Source organism: Chlorocebus sabaeus, unplaced genomic scaffold (assembly GCF_047675955.1).
Source record: "Chlorocebus sabaeus isolate Y175 unplaced genomic scaffold, mChlSab1.0.hap1 unalloc_scaffold_688, whole genome shotgun sequence".
Lineage (NCBI taxonomy): Eukaryota > Metazoa > Chordata > Mammalia > Primates > Cercopithecidae > Chlorocebus > Chlorocebus sabaeus.
Window position 1 is genome coordinate 60,001 of NW_027328023.1, and position 13,357 is coordinate 73,357.

General features: G+C 54.3%; 1 long non-coding RNA gene across 1 annotated transcript; it reads right to left on the reverse strand.

Annotated features, from left to right (window-relative positions):
• Window positions 1-4,281: 4,281 nt before the first annotated feature.
• LOC140711341 (uncharacterized) lies at window positions 4,282-9,121 on the reverse strand. The gene is made up of 2 exons (XR_012092523.1): window positions 8,690-9,121; window positions 4,282-8,099 (listed from the first exon to the last, which is right to left on the reverse strand). It is a non-coding gene; the product is annotated as an uncharacterized lncRNA (long non-coding RNA).
• Between the last annotated feature and the right edge of the window lie 4,236 nt (window positions 9,122-13,357).

Sequence of the window (13,357 nt, forward strand, 5' to 3'; positions counted from 1 at the left end):
GCCCCGAAGCAACCTCAGCCACAAGCCCAACACCAGGGGCCACATATCGCTCGTTTCTCGTCCGTCCCGGACCCGGTCCCGCTCCGGGAGACCGGCGCACCCCCCGTGGGGACGGCTCGCTCCCCAAGAGCCAGGCGGCCCAACCCCGCGCCACGCGAACGCGGTCACCGGCACCGGTCGCGGCTCGGCACGGGAGCGGGCGGAGAGCCGGCTCACAGCGGCGTCCCGCGCCGGACGGAGTGCCACGCGCACCCGCCGCTCGCGGCAGCCTTCCCAATCCGCTAGGACGTCGGGCCCGGCCCAGCGGGATCCTCCCCCAACACGGAAGGGGGAGGCGCGGGCCACAGTAGACGACGAGCCGCACGCTCGGCCCCCACCGCGGGGTCCGGCGGAACCCTCACCGTTTCCCCAGCCTCATCCCGTCGAGGGGGGAGCAGCGGGGGAGGGCTCTCTGCAAGCGAGTCGCTACGGCAGCGCTACCACAACGCAGAGAGAGGCGGCAGGCCGGGGGATCCGGTACCCCAAGGCACGCCTCTCGGATCGCTAGAGAAGGCTTTCTCACCGAGGGTGGGTCACACTCCCCACCCGCCAGTCGCCCCTCGTCGGGCCCACAGAGGCGCTCGGGGACACCTGGGGAAGGGAGGGGGCGTGTGGCGCGAGGAGAAGAAACCCGCGGCAACCTTGAGCGTTCACGGTCAGGGCAGGGGCCCGGCTGGCGCGCGTGCGCACAGCCCCCAAAGGCCCCCCCCGCCGTCCACCCACCTCCTTTCTGCGAGGTAAAGCACCTCCAGTGAACCCACGCACGACCGGTCGGAGGCAGAACGGCAGCCCCTCGGCGGCCGGCCGGCGCACGCGTGGCCGGCCCGAGCCCACCGCGACCGCTCACACGGCCCGCGCTCACCCGCCAGAGGGGAGGCACGGGACGTGCGCTCGCCGGACCAGGCGGCGCCCTTCCCCGCGTGGGGGAGGGGCGCGTCTCACTCGACCGCCTCGGCCCACACCCAACGAACTCCCTCAGGACCCAACGCGCCAGCACCGTGGCGGCGACCGGAGGAGGGGGCGCTGGGGGTGGGAGCGACACACCACCGCTCGGCCTCGGGCACCTGAGGGACAACCCGGAGCGCTCCAGGAGCACCGCAAAAGACCCAGGCAGAGCCAGCGCTCGTGCAACGCCCGAGAGGGCAGCACGACGGGCCGGCGGGACAGCACCCCCACCGCCGCGGAGGGGGGCGGCCCGCGAGGCGACAACCACAAGAGGCGAAAGCGAGGGGTGCCTGCTGCGTCAGAGGACCCCGCCGACCCCCGCCGAACGCCACGAGGCAGACGGCGGGGGCGGGACAGCAAGGTCAGGCCGGGTTCCGCACCCCAGTGCCTCCCAACGCACCGCTCACAGGCGGGGACGAGAGACAGGGGGCCCCCGCGGGCGGGACGAGAAGAACGGGTCCCATTCACCATGAATGGCCGCCCCTCGCCCGCCGCGGCTCGGTCCCGGCCCGGGAGAGCACGACATCACCACATCAATCAGGGAAAGCAACCCCGGAGCGGGGTCGGTCGGTCAGTCAGCCACAGCCTCCCCGGAGGCCAGCGAGCAGATCAGCCTGACCACCCCCAGCTCCGGGGAAGGGGCGGCAGACAACCCGGCAGAGACGAGGAACGCCTGACACGCACGGCACGGAGCCAGCGGGAGTGGGGTTGTCACGGCCGCCCCAGGTGCCCACAGCAGGGAGCGCGCAGCGGCAGGGTAAGCCCGCGCCGCCTTCCCCGCCGCCCCCGGGTGGGTCAGAGACCCGGACCCAAGGCGGCACCGGGAGTCGGGACGCTCAGACGCACGAGAGACCAGGCACACACGGGCCCCAGCAGGCGGCTCCAGCACGAGCAGGGCCGGCTAGCCGGGTCACCGGGAGGCCCAGAGGCCCACCACGCATCCAGAGGCCCGACCTCTCCAGCGACAAGTCGCCAGAGGACAGCGTGTCAGCAATAACCCGGTGGCCCAAAATGCCGGCTCGGAGTGAAAGATATACCTCCCCAGGGGACAGGAGGTCGAGCCACCGACCACGCCGCCGGCCCAGGGAACCCGCGACACGGACATCTGTCCCCAAAATCGCCACCATCGCAGCCAGACACGGAGCACCCAGGGCCCTCTGGTCGACCCCAGGACACACGCCGGAGCAGCGCCGGGCCAGGGACGTCCTCCCGGCCACCCGTGCCACGCAGGGGCCGGCCCGTGTCTCCAGAGCGAGACTCGGAAGCGTTTTCGGCCGTCCTCTCGTACGACCGGGACACACGAGGGACCGAAGGCCGGCCAAGTGTGACCCCTCGGGCCGCACGCGCGCTCAGGGAGCGCTCTCCGACTCCCCACGGGGACTTGAAAACAAAAGGTCACGGCAGAGGGACGGCGGCCGGGCCCGGGGACCGCTCCCCGGCACCCGGGGGACGAGGCAGGACGGTCCCCGGCTCCCCACGGGGACTTGGGGAAAAAAAAATTCGGCCGCTGCCTCAGACGGCCAGGATGCGCGCGGGCCCGCGACCGGGCCGGGAAGGGTGTCCCCAGCCTCCCGCCCCAAGCCCGGTGGGTCCCCGCGGGTCGCGGGTCAGGCCTCGGGAGCTGAGCTGCGGCGTGCTGGTCGACCAACCCCGGCAGCCCCACACCCGGCTCAGGCCCGAAAGCGCAGCGACAACCTCTCCCCACATAAGCCTGCACGCCCGAGCTCTGACTCACAAGCGACGCGCCAGAGCTCTGGCGCGACCGGGACAGCCCGGCTGACGACCGCGGTGTTTCCGGAGCTCTGCCTAGCTCACAGCGGGGACGGTCCCCTCCCTCGGCAGCTGCCACCGCAGCTCCGGAAGCCAAGGGAACGATATAAAAGCGGCCGCCAGATGGAGTCCGACAACCGTCGCGAACGTCACCAAGACAGATCCGGATGGCAGGCCGGCCCGCCGACCGCGAAACCGAAACCGTGAGTCGAGAAACGCTATCCCGAGGCCGAAAACGCAGCCCCTCTACCCCAACCCCACAGAAACGGTCCCCAAAGCCTGTCTCTGCATCGACCGCGACAGAGTCAGAAGACAACCCACGGCGTGTGGATGTTCGGAGAGGCATCTCGGAGGGAGAAACAGCAAGCAAGGACTCGGTCGCGGGCCGTTGAGGACACAGGGAGACACAGATTGCCGTAGGCTCTTCCTGAATCCAGACAGAGACGGAGGGAGGGAGGGAGGGAGGCAGGGAGGGAGGGAGGGAATGGAGAGAAGAGACAGATGGTGAAAGGAAGGGAGGGAGGGAAGGGAGCAGGGAGAGAGGGAGGAAGGAAAAGGGAGAGAAAAGGGAGACCACGTGGAAAATGAAGATGATGAAACGTCACTTTTCAAAGGTTACATTTTTACAGGAGAGATGGAAAGGAAAGAAACCTGAAACAGAGAGAAAGAATGAGGAAAGAAGGGAAAAAGAAACAGAGGAAACAGAAAAGAAGGACAGAAACGGAATAAAAGAAATAAAGAAAGCACGGAAGAGAAACGAACAAGAGAGAAAGGGAGGGAGGCAGGGAGGGAGGGAGGGAGGGAGGGAGGAAAACATAGAGAGGGAGACAGAGAAAGAAAGAAGGGAAGAAAAACACAAAGGAGAGAAAGAAAGAAAAGACAAATAACAGCATAAATATTTGCATTTTTAGCTAAATATGAGATATAAAAATACATCAAAACAGATGAAAATATTTGTCTTGATCGAGACCATCCCGGCTAACATGGTGAAACCCCGTCTCTACTGAAAAATCCAAAAAACAAACTAGCCGGGCGAGGTGGCGGGTGCCTGTAGTCCCAGCTACTTGGGAGGCTGAGGCAGGAGAATGGCGTGAAGCCGGGAGGCGGAGCTTGCAGTGAGTTGAGATCCGGCCACTGCACTTCAGCCTGAGCGACAGAGCGAGACTCCGTCTCAAAAAAAAAAAAAAAAAAAAAAAAAAAAAATGAATAAATAAATAAATAAATACATACATACATACATACATACATACATACATAAAAAAAGAAAGAAAGAAAGAAAATATTTGTATTTATACACATGAATGAATAGATGAAAATAAATACATAAAAAATAAAATAACATGAGCAAATAGGCCAGGCACGGTGGCTGACGCCTGTGATCCCAGCACTTTCAGAGGCTGGGAGAGAGAGAGAGAGAAAATGAAGGAAAGAAAGGAAGAAAGGAAGAAAGAAAGGAAGGAAGGAAGGAAGGAAGGAAGGAAGGAAGGAAGGAAGGAAGGAAGACAGACAAAGAAAGAGAGAGAGAAAGAAAGAGAAAAAGAGAAAGAGAGAAAGAAGGAAAGAAAGAGAGAAAGAAAGAAAGAAAGAAAGAAGAAAGAGAGAGAGAGGGAGAAAAACAGCGAGAAAGAAAGACGAGAGAAGAAAGAAAAAAAGAAGACAGAGGAAAGACAGACAGGAAGAAAGGCAAAGCAAGAAAGCAAGAAAACAAGACAGCAAGAAAGCATGACAGAAAGATAGAAAGAGACAGAAAGAAAAAGCAAGAAAGCAACAAAGAAAGAGAGGGGGGGAGTGGGAGAGGCGAATCTCTCTGCTTTCACTACATGCGGGGAGAATCAGGAAAGCCCCCACTAAACAACAAGGCCGGAAGTGGAGCTGCCATCTGTGAAATCCGAGCAGAAGAGTCCACACGGGTTAAAGACACGAAGAAAGACAGGGAAACAACTGCTCAAAGAGAAGAACAATCTGGCCCAGCCAGGGCCTGTCTCCTGAAGTTGTCTGGGCAACGAGGGAGTGGGACGGAGGGAGGGAGGGCCTCCGAGGCTCGTGTCAAACAATAAACGAGAATAACATAAAAGGAAGTTAAAAAAAAACATTACGCATCATTCGTAGCATCACTGACGCCTCGAAAGGCGAGAGGCATATGTTTATGTCACTGTGGGACTGTTGTCTTTTTTCTTTCCTTTTTTTTTTCTTCCCTCTCTTCCCGGAAACTCACTTTTTAATTATTTCCTTTTCCTTGTCCTTTTTAGTTTTATTTTTTATTTTACTTTCATTTTTATTCGTTTATGTATTAATTTATTAGTAGTAGTAGTATTTTTTGGAGAGGTTGCCTCGCTCTCTCGCCCAGGCTGGTGTACAGCGGCGCGATCTCGGCTCACTGCAACCTCCGCCTCCCAGGTTCAAGCGATTCTCCTGCCTCAGCTCGGCCTCCCGAGTAGCTGAGATTACAGACGCGCACGACCATGCCCGGCTAATTTTTGGTCTTTTGACTGGAGACGGACGGGGTTTCACCATACTGGCCCTGCTGATCTGACCACCTCGTGATCCAGCGATCCACCGCCCCCGGCGTCCCAAAGCGCTGGGATGACAGGCTTGAGCCACCGCGCCGGGCCGAGTTATTCATTTTATTTTCTTCCTAATTTTTAATTGTATGTATGTATGTATGCATGTATCCATCCTTTCTTATTTTTTGAGACGGACAGAGAGACACAGTGAGAAACAGAGAGAGAGAGAGAGAGAGAGAGAGAGAGAGAGAGAGAGAGAGAGTGAGAGACCTCCCCTTGGGCCTCAATGGTCTTTGCAATGTCCTTTCTTCAGAGATTCTGCAAACACAGTGTTTCCAACATTTTGAATCCAAAGAAAAGTTTAACTCTGTAACATGTATCCACAGATCACTAATCAGTCCCGATGATAGTTTATTTCTGGTTTTTCTCTGGGGAGTGTCGGTTTTTCTCCACAGGTTTCAAGGGGCTCCCAAAGTCCCTTCGCCGATTCCCTTAAGAAGAATATTTCCAAACCGACGTATCAAAAGAACGCTTTCACTTTGTGAGAGGAATCCCCACATTACAAAACCGTTTCACACATAGGCTCTCTTCAGTTTTTATCTGGGGATAATCTGTTTTTCACCCTAGGCCTCAATTGCAGCCCACATTATTTTCACAGATTCTACTAAAAGAGTGCTTCCAATCCGCTGAGTCCAAATACAGTTGTACCTCTGTGCGAGGAATCCACACACAAAGCAGTTTCTCAGGTAGCTTCCTTCTAGCTGTTATCAGGAAATATGTGCTTTTCCACCATTGGCCTCAAAGGAGTCCCAAATATCCTTTTGCAGATTCTACCACAGAAGTGTTTCCAACCTGCTGAACCGAAACACGGGTTTAACTCTGTGAGATGAATCCACATCTCACAAAGCCAATTCACAGATAGCTTCTTTCTACTGCTTCTCTGGGGATATTTGATTTTTCAACATAGGCCTCCATGGGCTCCCAAATATGCCTTGGCAAATTCTAGAGAAAGCGTGTTTCCAACACGTGAATCAAAAGAAAGGTTTAACTCTGTGAGATGCATCCAGTCACGCAAAGCAGTTTCACAGATCGTTTCGCTTCTTCATGGCTTTTCTCGGGGGGACAATCTGGTTTGGACAACCGGAATTAATGGGCTTGGAAATGTCTTCCCACACACTCAACAAAAAGAGCATTTCCAACCTGCTGACTCACACACACACACACAAACAAACAAAGAATACGTTCTGCGCTGGCAGATAAATCCAGACATCACGAAGCAGATTCAATGAAATATTCTCTCTGGTCTTTGTCTGGGGATATTCAGTTTGTCACCATAGGCCTCAAGGGCTCCCACACGTCCCTTTGGAATCTCTACAAAGAGAGCGTCTCCAACCCGCCTAATCAAAAGAAAGGTGTAACTCTTTAGGATGAGTCCACACATCGCAAAGCAGTTTCTCAAATACATTCTTTCTCATTTTTATCTGGGAATATTTGGTTATTCGCCATAGGCCTAAAGGGGCTCCCAAAAATCCGTTCAGAGAGACTGCCAAAAAAAAGTGTTTCTAACATGATGAATCAAAAGAATGGTTTATCGCTGAGAGATCAATCTGCGCATCACGAATCAATTTGACAGATAGCGTCTTTCTTGTTTCAATCTGTGGATATTCTGTTTTTCAACGTAGGCCTCAATGGGTTTCCAAATGTCCCTTCACAGATTCTACAGAAAGCGTGTTTCCAACCTCCTGGTTCAACAGATGTATCCGTTCGAGGTGAATCCACACGTCAAGAAGCAGTTTCACCAGTAGCATTTTTTCTCGTTTTCATCTGGGGATGTTCAGTGTCACCATAAGCCACAAAGGGCTCCCAAATGTCCCTTTGAAGATTCTGCCAAAAAACTGCTTCCAATCGGCCGCGTGCAGTGGCTCACGCCTGTCATCCCAGCATTTTGGGAGGCAGAGGTGGGTGGATCACCTGAGGTCAGGAGTTCAAGACCAGCCTGGCCAAAACGATGAAACCCCATCTCTACCAAGAATACAAAAAATTAGCCGGGCCTGGTAGCGGGTGCCTGTAACCCCAACTACTTGGGAGGCTGAGGCAGGAGAATCCCTTCAACTGGGAGGCAGAGGTTGCAGCGAGCCGAGATGGTGTCACTGCACTCCAGCCTGGGGGACAGAGTGAGACTCTGTCAAAACACACACACACACACACACACACACACACACACACACACACACCCCCCCCAAAATGCTTCCAATCTGCTGAATCAACAGAAAGATGTAACTCTGTCAGAGGAATCTACACATCGCAAAGCAGTTTTGCAGATAGCTTCTTGTTAGTTTTTATCTACCGATTTTCTGTTTTTCACCCTAGGCCTCAAACAGCTCCCAAATGCCCTTTTGTAGATTCTACAAAAGGGGCGCTTCCAACCTGGTATATCAAAAGAAAGGTTTCACTCTGTGAGATGAATCCACACACCACAAAGCAGTTTCAGAGACAGCTTCTTTCTAGTTTTCATTTGGGGATATTCGGTTTTTCACAGTAGGCCTCAATGGGCTCCCAAAGGCATATTCGCGGATTCTACAGAAAGACTGCTTCAAACCTCCTAAATCAAAAATTTGTTGTAATTCTGTGGCATGAATCCACACATCACAAAGCAGTATCATAGAGAGCTGCTTTATTATTTCTGGGGTGGGGATGTTCGCTTTCTCACAATAGGCCCCAATGGGCTCCCAAATGTCCATGCTGCTTCCAAACTGCTGAATCCAAAGGCAGTTTTAACTCTGTATGAGGAATCCACACAACAGAAAGCTGTTTCATGAAGACCTTCTCTCTCGTTTTTATCTGAAAACATAAGATTTTTTCACCATACGACACAAGGGTCTCCTAAATGTACATAGACAGATTCTACAAAAACATCCTTCCAACCTGCTGATTCAAAAGAAAGGTTTAACTCTGTGAGACGAATACACACACTACAAAGCAGTTTCACAGAGAATGGTGTTTTTTTGTGTGTTTGTTAGTTTGTTTGTGTTTTGGTTTGCTTTTTTGTTTTTTGCTTTTTTTTTGAGACGCAGTTTCGCGCCTGTTGCTCAGACTGGAGCGCAATGGCGCCATCTCGCCTCACTGCGATCTCCGCCTCCCAGGTTCAAGCAATTCTCCTGCCTCAGTTTCCCTTCCCGAGTAGCTGGGATTACAGGCATGTGCCACTGCGCCCCGCTAATTTGGTATTTTCAGTAGAGACGGGGTTTCTCCATGTGGGTCAGGCTGGTCTCGAACTGCCGACCTCAGGTGATCTGCCCGCCTCGGCCTCCCAAAGTGCTGGGAGGACAGGCGTGAGCCACCACGCCCGTACTACTTTATTGTACATAATACAATACATAAATTGTATTGTATTTACATTTATGTATTGATTGATTGATTGATTTACTTACTTATGCTGCCTGATCAAAGGTCACTCCGGCCCAGTCGTCAAAGTGGCCATTTCCTAGGCAACCAAGAAGGGGGGAGCTTGGAGGTGGGGGCGGGGGCGGTGGAGAAGACACAGTTGCCCCAGGCTGTGCGCAGGCGGCCTGAGCTTCCTTCCTCTGTTGAGGCCTCCATTTTCAGAGTAACAGTGGCCGCTAGGTGATGCCCGACGTCTGCCAATGAGACTGTCAGCCTGGAATGAATTGGGATCGCCTGGAGGGGGAGGCGGGAGGCGGAAGGATGGAGGCCCCCACAGCACAGTGGGTCACCGCGCCCTCCCAGGCGATCCCCACAACTAATCGACCAGGGCCCCTGGGGGCACACAGCCTAAGACCCCCCCCACCCATCGGATCATCTGGAACTTCTGTCCGTCCGGAGACGAGAGACGAGAGACGAGAGACGAGAGACGAGAGACCGACTGGAAATTCTCTCGGTCAAGGTCCAAACCTAAAAGAATCACTGACACAGACATCAGGACTAACAAAGACAATTTGTAAAAGTTTCCGTGTTTTGGGTGAATCCGTGTATTTCTGTATCACAAAATTACTGATTTTGAACGTTGCGGTTTTTCTACTCCTTACGTGTACGGTCCTGTGATAGACAGACCAGGGGACTCCTCAGCTCGGAGTCCATGAGGCCAGAAGCTGACATCCTAAATTTCTATGTAGAATGAATGTAAGCAGGCCAACCAAACACTGTGCCGTAAAACTGTCCGGAAGACAAGCGGTGGTGGTTGGGGGGCGGATGGGGGGGGGGGGGGGGAGCCGGGTGCGGTACGCTCACGCCTGTCATCCCCGCACTTTGGGAGGCCGAGGGCAGGCGGATCCCTCGAGATGGTGGCCATTGCACTCCAGCGTGGGCAACAAGAGTGAAAACTCCGTCCAAAACAAGAACAACAACAGAAACGTTAAGTGCTGTCTGCTGTTATTTTTGCTTCCCACCCTGAGAAGAACATAATACAGCTGCTGTCTACCTGCCTGCCTGCCTGCCTGCCTGCGTGTCTGTCTGTCTGTCTGTCTGTCTGTCTGTCTGTCTGTCTGTGACAGGGTCTCGCTCTGTCTTTCGCCCAGGCTGGAGTGCACTGACACCATTATGGCTCACTGCAGCCTCAACTTCCCCGGGGTTAGGGGATTCCTCTAAGGGATCCTATGGATGGCCTCGGCCTCCCAAAGTGTTGGGGTTACAGGCGTGAGCCACCAGCACCCGGCCTGAGTTCACACATCTGGTCTCACTGCGTCTTAACCAGACGCCCGTGAAGAACTCAAGTCAAGAGAGAGAGAGTCGGCAAGAGACTTTCAGCATTCTCTCCCAAAACCAGTGAGGTGGATGGCGGCCGTGTGTCCCAAGCTCCTGTGGTTTTAGGTGGCCACGCGTAGAGGATAGATTTCAAATGTTTCCAGAGAGGCGCAAGCCACAGTCATTCAGGACATCCGAGCGCGAGATGGGGTTTCTGACAGCGACTTAAGGGCCAGGAAGGGCCAGAGTCTGCCAAGGCCCTCGTTCTAGGGTGGGGCCGATGGAACCCCAGGCAGAGGGAGCCAGCGGTCCGCACAGAGAGAGCTCCAGCCCTAGGCCCCACCGTGCAGACCGACTCAGAAGAAAGAGAGTCCCTCGTCCTACATATGTCACATCCCTCCACCGAACTTGGGAGCGGATCCGCTTTCCAAACATGAGGTGACTCTCGGTTTGAAATGGATCACAAGGGGCCGGGCTTTCCAGAGTCGGCATGATAAAGAAGTCATTCTGTGGCACAGAACGAGGTGTGGCTCTTATCGAGACTCTACAGTGAAAGGCAGTGAAACAGGGCGAAACCCCGTGTCTACTACAAATTAAAAGAGGAGCCGGGCATGGTGCCGCTGAAGGCAGGAGAATCGCTGGGACCCGGGAGGCAGAGGTTGCAGTGAGCTGAGATCATGCCACTGCACTCCAGTCGGGGGGACAGAGCGAGACCGCATCTCAGAAACAAACTCACAAAGCCAATCAAGGTGTTTAACGCAACGAGTCACCCTCGGGTCTCTTGACAGGATACGTCCAGCACCCGGGAAAACAGGGAAACGTCGAGGGGTGGGGTGGAATCTATTTTGTGGCCTCAAGGGAGGGTTTGAGAGATACTCCCGGAAACGTGACTGCCTAAGGAAGCCCCTCCGCCCAAGAAGCGAGATTCATTTCTAGCCTGTAGCCACCCACGAGGGAGAATCGGGCTCTCTACAGAACCCCCCCCCCACCCCCCGACCCACCCCCCGACTCGTGAAATGGTCTCTCTCACTCCGTCAGGCTCTATTCACGCCGTGTGGTTTTGTAACCTCCAGCGCGTGTGCGTGGGGTGGGGGATGGGATGGGGTGGGGGCGGCTGTGGACAGAGGAAGGGAAAAAGCGATGGTGTCCCACGGGTGCCCGGGACCGTGGGTCGTGGTTGGGGTCGCCAGAGCCTAGGGAACTCATCGCCTGTCAGGACGTCTCCCCTCCACGTCCCCTCTCTGCCCTACGCTCCGCATCTTCGCAGTTCAGTGGAGACCTGGTGGATGGAAGTCGCCGTCCCTTTGGACTTTAACCGAGGAAGGCCGGGCTCCCAAGTGTCTCCCGGTAGTTGGGGCCTCGGGCAGGCTCGCCAGGATGCTGACGGTGATGGTGATGGTGATGGTGATGGTGATGGTGATGGTGACGGGTGATGTACGTTGGAGGCCTCGGGCCAATGCACAGGGATGCCTTTGACCTCGTTGGGAGAGGTCAGCTTTGCGGAGTCCCGTGCATCCTTCCGGAGACTCATCCAGCGCTAGCAAGCATGGTCCCGAGGATCCCAGCTCTCAGCAGAGGCACTTTTGTTCACACAGAATCCTGGGCAGGCAAGGTCTCAGCAGGCTTAGGCCTCCTAGCCAAGAGGCCGAAGCCACTTCTGGGATATTTTCACAGAGCCAGTGGTTCTTTGAAGTGCTTTCAGATACAGATTTGAGAAGTGCTTGCAGATACAGATTTGAGACAGAACGGACAGGGCTTGGTCCCAGGTCCTTTAGGACACGGGCAGAGGCACATTGAGAAAACCCTCCCAGCATCCTAGGTGAACAGAGGTATGATTTTTTTGAGACACTCGAGGGAGAAGCAACCCCAGATTTTAGGGTGGTATCTTTATTATTATGTAGTATCTCTGAGGTATCCAAGTCCAGAAATCAACTCACCACTTCTGTACAGCATTCTGTGGGAAGATCAAATCTGGGGTGTCTAAAGTTAAGAATTGAGGCCTTGGTACTGGATTACATTAGAGGTACTTGAGCTCTTTTGGCAAAGAAAGAGAAGGTGGGAGATAGCGAGAGCGAGAGAGAGACAGACAGAGATACAAAGATACACACAGAGAGAGACAGAGAGAGAGAGAGACAGAGAGAGAGACAGAGAGAAACAGACCAAAAGGGAGAGAGAGAGACAGACAGAGAGAGAGACAGACAGACAGGCAGGCAGGCACACAGGCAGGCAGAGAAACAAAGTAAGACAAAAGACAGACAGAGAAAGAGAGAGAGAGAGAGAGAGAGAGAGAGAGAGAGAGAGAGAGAGAGAGAGAGAGAGAAAGGGACAGAGACGCACTGAGACAGAGAAACAGACAGAAAGAGGGAGCGACAGGCAGAGAAAGAGAATCAGACAGAAGACAGACACAGTGAGAGAAACACAGGCAGAGAGAGACAGAGAGACACAGACAGGGAGAGAGAGACAAAGCCACAGACTGAAAGACAGGCAGAGAAATAGAGTAAGACAGAAGACAGACACAGGGAGAGAGACAGGCGCAGAGAGAGAGAGAGAGAGAGAGAGAGAGAGAGAGAGAGAGAGACAGAGATGGACAGAGAGAGACGGAGAGAAACGCATAGAAAGAGGGGGGGAGAGAGAGAGACAGAGAGAAACAGACAGACAGGGGGAGAGAAAGACAGAGAAAGAGAGAGAGAGAGAGAGACAGACAGACAGACAGGAAGAGAAAGAGACTAAGGCAGAAGACCGACACGGAGAGAGCGAGCGACAGAGAGACAGAGAGAGAGAGAGAGAGAGAGAGAGAGAGAGAGAGAGAGACAGACAGGCAGAGAGAGAGAGAGAGAGAGAGAGAGAGAGAGAGACAAACAGACAGGCAGAGAGAGAGAGAGAGAGAGAGAGAGAGAAACAGACAGGCAGAGAGAGAGAGAGAGAGAGAGAGAGAGAGAGAGAGAGAGAGAAACAGACAGGCAGAGAGAGAGAGAGAGAGAGAAGGCAGACAGAGACAGACAGAGAGACAGACAGACAAAGACAGAGAGGGACAGAGAGAGACAGAGAGAAACACACAGAAGAGAGAGAGAGAGAGAGAGAGAGAGAGAGAGAGAGAGAGAGAGAAACAGACAGACGGGAGAGAGAGACAGAGAGAGACAGACAGACAGACAGACAGGAAGAGAAAGAGAGTAAGACAGAAGACAGACACACAGAGAGAAATAGGCAGAGAGAGAGAGAGAGAGAGAGAGAGACAGACAGAGATGGGCAGAGAGAGATAGTGAGAAACAGACAGAGAGAGAGAGAAGCAAACAGATGGGGGGGGAGAGAGAGAGAGAGAGGCACACAGAGAGAGAGAGGGAGAAGACAGACAGAGAAAGAGAGACACAGACACAGACAGAGAGACGGAGAGAGGAGGA